General features: G+C 36.4%; 1 non-coding gene across 1 annotated transcript; it reads left to right on the top strand.

Moving 5' to 3' along the window:
* The first annotated feature begins 2,427 nt into the window (after window positions 1–2,427).
* Window positions 2,428–2,531, top strand: LOC127746005 (small nucleolar RNA R71). Its single transcript, XR_008007626.1, has one exon. It is a non-coding gene; the product is annotated as a small nucleolar RNA R71 (small nucleolar RNA).
* The last annotated feature ends 3,570 nt before the right edge of the window (window positions 2,532–6,101 follow it).

Genomic DNA, 6,101 nt, shown 5'->3' with positions numbered 1-6,101 from the left:
GGCCATATTGGGTGGGTTGGGTGGAAAAAGGGATTTTTAATTTTGAAGGTAGGTGGGGTTTATGGGGAAGAGTGGAAGGATGTGAGTGGTGAAGGGGGTTAATTTGAAAGAGAGATTGAGGTGATTGGTGAAGGGTTTTTGGGGAAGAGTGTTTATGGGGAAGAGAGGATGAATGTTGAGAAGAGGGAAGAATATGAGAGGAGGTAGGTGGGGATCCTGTGGGGTCCACAGATCCTGAGGTGTCAAGGATTTACATCCCTGCACCAATTAGGCGTGTAAAACGCCTTTACATGCAATTCTGGCGTTTAAACGCCGAAGTGATGCTCGTTTTGGGCGTTCAACGCCCAATTGCAGCATATTTCTGGCGTTAAACGCCAGTTCCATGCTTGTTTCTGGCGTTCAGCGCTAGCTCTCCTCAGGGTGCATTCCTGGCATCTGAACGCCAGGATGTTGCTTGTTTCTAGCGTTCAACGCCAGATCCATGCTCTGTTCCGGCGTTGAACGCCAGCCAGATGCGCCTTACTGTCGTTTAAATGCCAGTAAGTCCTTCCTCCAGGGTGTGATTTTTTTGCTATTTTTTATTCTGTTTTTAATTTTTGTATATTTTTTGTGACTCCACATGATCATGTACCTAATAAAATATAAAATAAAAATAAAAATAAAATTAGAAAAATAAAAATTGGGTTGCCTCCCAGTAAGCGCTTCTTTAATATCAATAGCTTGACAGTGGGCTCTCATGGAGCCTCACCGGTGATCAGGTCAATGTTGTATAGTCCCAACACCAAACTTAGAGTTTGAATGTGGGGATTCAACACCAAACTTAGAGTTTGGCTGTGGCCTCCCAACACCAAACTTAGAGCTTGATTGTGGGGGCTTTGTTTGACTCTGTACTGAGAGAAGCTTTTCATGCTTCCTCTCCATTGTTAAAGAAGAAGGTCCTTGAGCCTTAAACACAAGGTAGTCTCCATTCAATTGAAGGACTAATTCTCCTCTGTTAACATCTATCACAGCTCCTGCTGTGGCTAGGAAAGGTCTTCCAAGGATGATGCATTCATCCTCCTCCTTCCTAGTGTCTAAGATTATGAAATCAGCAGGGATGTAAAGGCCTTCAACCATTACCAACATGTCCTCTACCAATCCTTAAGCTTGTCTTACTGACTTGTCTACCATTTGTAATGAGAATATGGCAGGCTGTACCTCAATCATCCCCAGCTTCTCCATTACAGAGAGTGGCATAAGATTTATGCCTGACCCCAGGTCACACAAAGCTTTTTCAAAGATCATGGAGCTTATGGAATTTGCCAGGATCTTGTCTCTTTTAAGGTAAAGTTTGCTGAACCCATGTATCTAGTTCACTGATGAGCAAGAGAGGTTCACCTTCCCAAGTCTCATTACCAAATAACTTGGCATTCAGCTTCATGATAGCTCCTAAATATTGAGCAACTTGCTCTCCAGTTACATCTTCATCCTCTTCAGAGGAGGAATAGTCTTCAAAGCTCATGAATGGTAGAAGGAGGTTTAATGGGATCTCTATGGTCTCTCTATATGAGCCTCAGATTCCCTTGGGTCCTCAATAAGGAACTCCTTCTTGCTTGAGAGACGTCCCATGAGGTCTTCCTCATTGGGATTCACGTCCTCTCCTTCCTCTCTAGGTTCGGCCATATTGATTATATCAACGGCCTTGCTCTCTCTTTTTGGATTCTCTTCAGTATTGCTTGGGAGAGTACTAGGAAGAGTTTCAGTGATTTTCTTACTGAGCTATCCCACTTGTGCCTCCAAATTTCTGATGGAGGACCTTGTCTCACTCATAAAACTTAAAGTGGCTTTAGACAGATCAGAGGCTAAATTTGCTAAGTTAGAGGTACTCTGTTCAGAATTCTCTGTCTGTTGCTGAGAAGATGATGGATAAGGCTTGATATTGCTAAGCCTATTTCTTCCACCATTATTAAAGCCTTGTTGAGGCTTTTGTTGATCGTTCCATGAGAAATTTGGATGATTTCTCCATGATGAATTATAGGTGTTTCCATAAGGTTCACCCATATAATTTACCTCTACTATTGTAGGGTTCTCAGGATCATAATCTTCTTCTTCAGAAGATGCCTCTTTAGTACTGTTGGAAGCATTTTGTTATCCATTCAGACTTTGAGAAATCATGTTAACTTGCTGAGTCAACATTTTATTCTGAGCCAATATGGCATTCAGAGCATCAATTTGAAGAACTCCCTTCCTTTGAGGCGTCCCATTATTCACGGAATTCCTCTCAGAAGTGTACATGAACTGGTTATTTGCAACCATGTCAATAAGTTCTTGAGCTTTGCAGGCATTTTCTTTAGGTGAATGGATCCACCTGCAGAATAGTCCAGTGACATCTTAGAGAACTCAGATAGACCATAATAGAATATATCTATCATGGTCCATTCTGAAAACATGTCAGAAGGACATCTTTTGGTCATCTGCTTGTATCTTTCCCAAGCTTCATAGAGGGATTCACCATCTTTTTGTTTAAAGGTCTGAACATCCATTCTAAGCTTGCTCAGCTTTTAAGGAGGAAAGAACTTAGCCAAGAAGGCCATGACCAGCTTATCCCAGGAGTCCAGGCTATCTTTAGGTTGATAGTCCAACCATGCTCTAGCTCTGTCTCTTACAGCAAAAGGGAAAAGCATGAGCCTGTAGACTTCAGGATCTACTCCATTAGTCTTAACAGTCTCACAGATCTGCAAGAACTCAGTCAAGAACTGGTAGGGATCTTCTGATGGAAGTTCATGAAACTTGCAGTTCTGTTGCATTAGAGTAACTAATTGAGGTTTCAGCTCAAAATTGTTTGCTCCAATGGCAGGAATTGAGATGTTTCTTCCATCGAACTTGGACGTAGGTGCAGTATAATCACCAAGCATCCTTCTTGCATTATTGTTGTTGGGTTCGGCTGCCATCTCCTTTTCTTGTTCAAAAATTTCAACAAGGTTGTCTCTGGATTGTTGTAATTTAGCTTCTCTTAGTTTCCTCTTCAGAGTCCTTTCAGGTTCTGGACCAGTTTCAACAAGAATGCCTTTTTTCTTGTTCCTGCTCATATGAAAGAGAAGAGAACAGAAAAAAAAGAGGAATTCTCTATGTCACAGTAAAAAGATTCCTTATTGTTAGTAGAAGAAGAAGGGAATAAAGAAAGGAGAATCCAAACACAAGGGTAAGGATAGTGTCAGATTCTTGAGATGAAGAGAAGTGTTAGTAGATAAATAAATAAATAGAATAAGATGAGAGAGAGAAATTTTCGAAAATAATTTTGAAAAGGAGTTAGTGACTTTCAAAAATTAAGATAAGGAATAAAATTAAAATTGAAATTTAAAACAATTAATTAATTAAAAAGAATTTTTGAAAAAGAGGGACGTATTTTCAAAAATTAGAGAAAGAAAAGTTGTTAGGTGGTTTTGAAAAAGATAAGAAACAAACAAAAAGTCAAATAGTTAGTTGAAAAAGATTTAAAAATTATTTTTGAAAAGATAAAAAGATAAGGAGTTAGAAAAGATATTTTAAAATCAAATTTTTGAAAAAGATAAAATTTTGAAAAAGATATGATAAAAAGATATGATTAAAAAGATATTGTTGAAAAAGATTTAATTTTAAAATTAAAATTAATTACTTGATTAACAAGAAACTAACAGATATGATTCTAGAATTTAAAGATTGAACATTTCTTAACAAAAAAGTAACAAACTTCAAATTTTTGAATCAATCACATTACTTATTAGTTAAGTTTCGAAAATTTGAAATAAAATTAAGAAAAAGATTTTGAAAAATAGTTTTAAATTTTCGTAAATTAATAAGAAAAATGAAAAAGATTTAATTTTTGAAAAAGTTTTGAAAAGATAAGATTTTTAAAATTTGAAAATTTGACTTGACTTACAAGAAACAACTAATTTTTTTTGACTAAGTCAACCCAAATTTTCAAAATTTTGAGAGAAAAAAGGAAAAGATATATTTTTATTTTTGAATTTTTAATTATGAGAGGGAAAAACATAAAAAAAATGACTCACAACATGAAAATTATGAATCAAAACACATGATGCATGTAAGAACACTATGAATGTCAAGATGAACACCAAGAACACTTTGAAGATCATGATGAACATCAAGAACATATTTTTGAAAAATTTTTTATGCAAAAAAATATGCAAGACACCAAACTTAGAAATTTGCAATGCTTAGGCACTATGAATGCAAAAATGCATATGAAAAATAATAAAAGACACAAAACAAGAAAACATCAAGATCAAACAAGAAGACTTACCAAGAACAACTTGAAGATCATGAAGAACACTATGAATGCATGAATTTTTTCAAAAAATGCAAGAACAATATGAATATGCAATTGACACCAAACTTAAAACATGACACAAGACTCAAACAAGAAACACAAAAATATTTTTTATTTTTATGATTTTATTTTATTTTTTTTGTATTTTATTTTATATTTTTCGAAAAACATATAGGAAAAGGAAAATAAGAAATTCAAGATTTTTAAGAAAAATTCTAGTAATCTTTCAATGTTAGCCTAAAGCTCCAATCCAAGAGTTGGACATGGCTTAATAGCGAGCCAGCTTTAGGATATAAATCAGTCATACAACAACTGATATTTCAATTAAATTGCCTCTATGCTGATGGTTGGAAGCCTCAATCCAAAAGAATTTGGATATGGCTTTACAGCCAGCCAGGCTTCAACATGCTTCATGAAACACTAGAATTCATTCTTAAAAATTTAGAATAATTTTCGAAAACAGATGAGAAATAATTTTTTTTTTCGAAAATAGGGATAAATTTTTTAAAAAATATTTTTGAAAACTTTTTGAAAAGAAAATAAAAAAAGAAAATTACCTAATCTGAGCAACAAGATGAACCGTCAGTTGTCCATACTCGAACAATCCCCGGCAACAGCGCCAAAAACTTGGTGGACGAAATTGTGATTCATACTTAAATTGTTATTCGAAATTGATTGTGCCAGGTAATGGCCCCAAAAACTTGGTGCTCAATACCATGGTCTAAACATAATTTCACAACTTCGCTCAACTAACTAGCAAGTGTACTAGGTCGTCCAAGTAATAAACCTTACGTGAGTAAGGGTTGATCCCACAGAGATTGTTGGTATGAAGCAAGCTATGGTCATCTTGTAAATCTCAGTCAGGCGGATAATAAATGGTGAGAGAGTTTTCGAATATTAAGAATAAATAAACTGAAAATAAAGATAGAAATACTTATGTAAATCATTGATGGGAATTTTAGATAGGCATATGAAGATGCTGTGCTCCTTTTGAATCTCTGCTTTCCTACTACCTTCATCCAATCCTTCTTACTCCTTTCCATGGCAAGATGTATGTAGGGCATCACCGTTGTCAATGGCTACATCCTATCCTCTCAGTGAAAAAGGTCCAAATGCTCTGTCACGGCACGGCTAATAATCTGTCGGTTCTCGATCATGTTGGAATAGAAACCCTTGATTCTTTTGCGTTTGTCATCACGCCCAACAATCATGAGTTTGAATCTCGTCACAGTCATTCAATCCCGGAATCCTACTAGGAATACCAGAGACAAGGTTTAGACTTTTCGGATTCTCATGAATGCCGTCAATTCTAGCTTATACCACGAAGACTCTGATCTCATGGAATGGAAGGCTCGGTTGTCAGGCGAGGGCAACCATGTGTCGTGCATCACAAATCCAAGAGATACACACTCTAGCTTTCGCTTGTAGAACGGAAGTGGTTGTCAGGCACGCGTTCATAGGGACGGATGATGATAAGTGTCACAGATCATCACATCCATCAGGTTGAAGTACGAATGGTATCTTAGAACAGGAATAAATCGAATTGAATAGAAAATAGTAGTAATTGCATTAAAACTTGAGGTACAGCAGAGCTCCACACCCTTAATCTATGATGTGTAGAAACTCCACTGTTGAAAGTACATAAGTGATGAAAGTCCAGGCATGGCCGAATGGCCAGCCCCCAAAATGTAACATGAATTCAAAAATAGAGAGAAGGACCTATGGTCAAAAGACCGAATGGTCAAAGACACCGAATACAATAGTAAAAAGTCCTATTTATACTAGACTAGCT

The sequence above is a fragment of the Arachis duranensis genome, chromosome 3, assembly GCF_000817695.3.
Source record: "Arachis duranensis cultivar V14167 chromosome 3, aradu.V14167.gnm2.J7QH, whole genome shotgun sequence".
Taxonomy (NCBI): domain Eukaryota; kingdom Viridiplantae; phylum Streptophyta; class Magnoliopsida; order Fabales; family Fabaceae; genus Arachis; species Arachis duranensis.
This window is presented reverse-complemented; position numbering and strand designations above follow the sequence as displayed.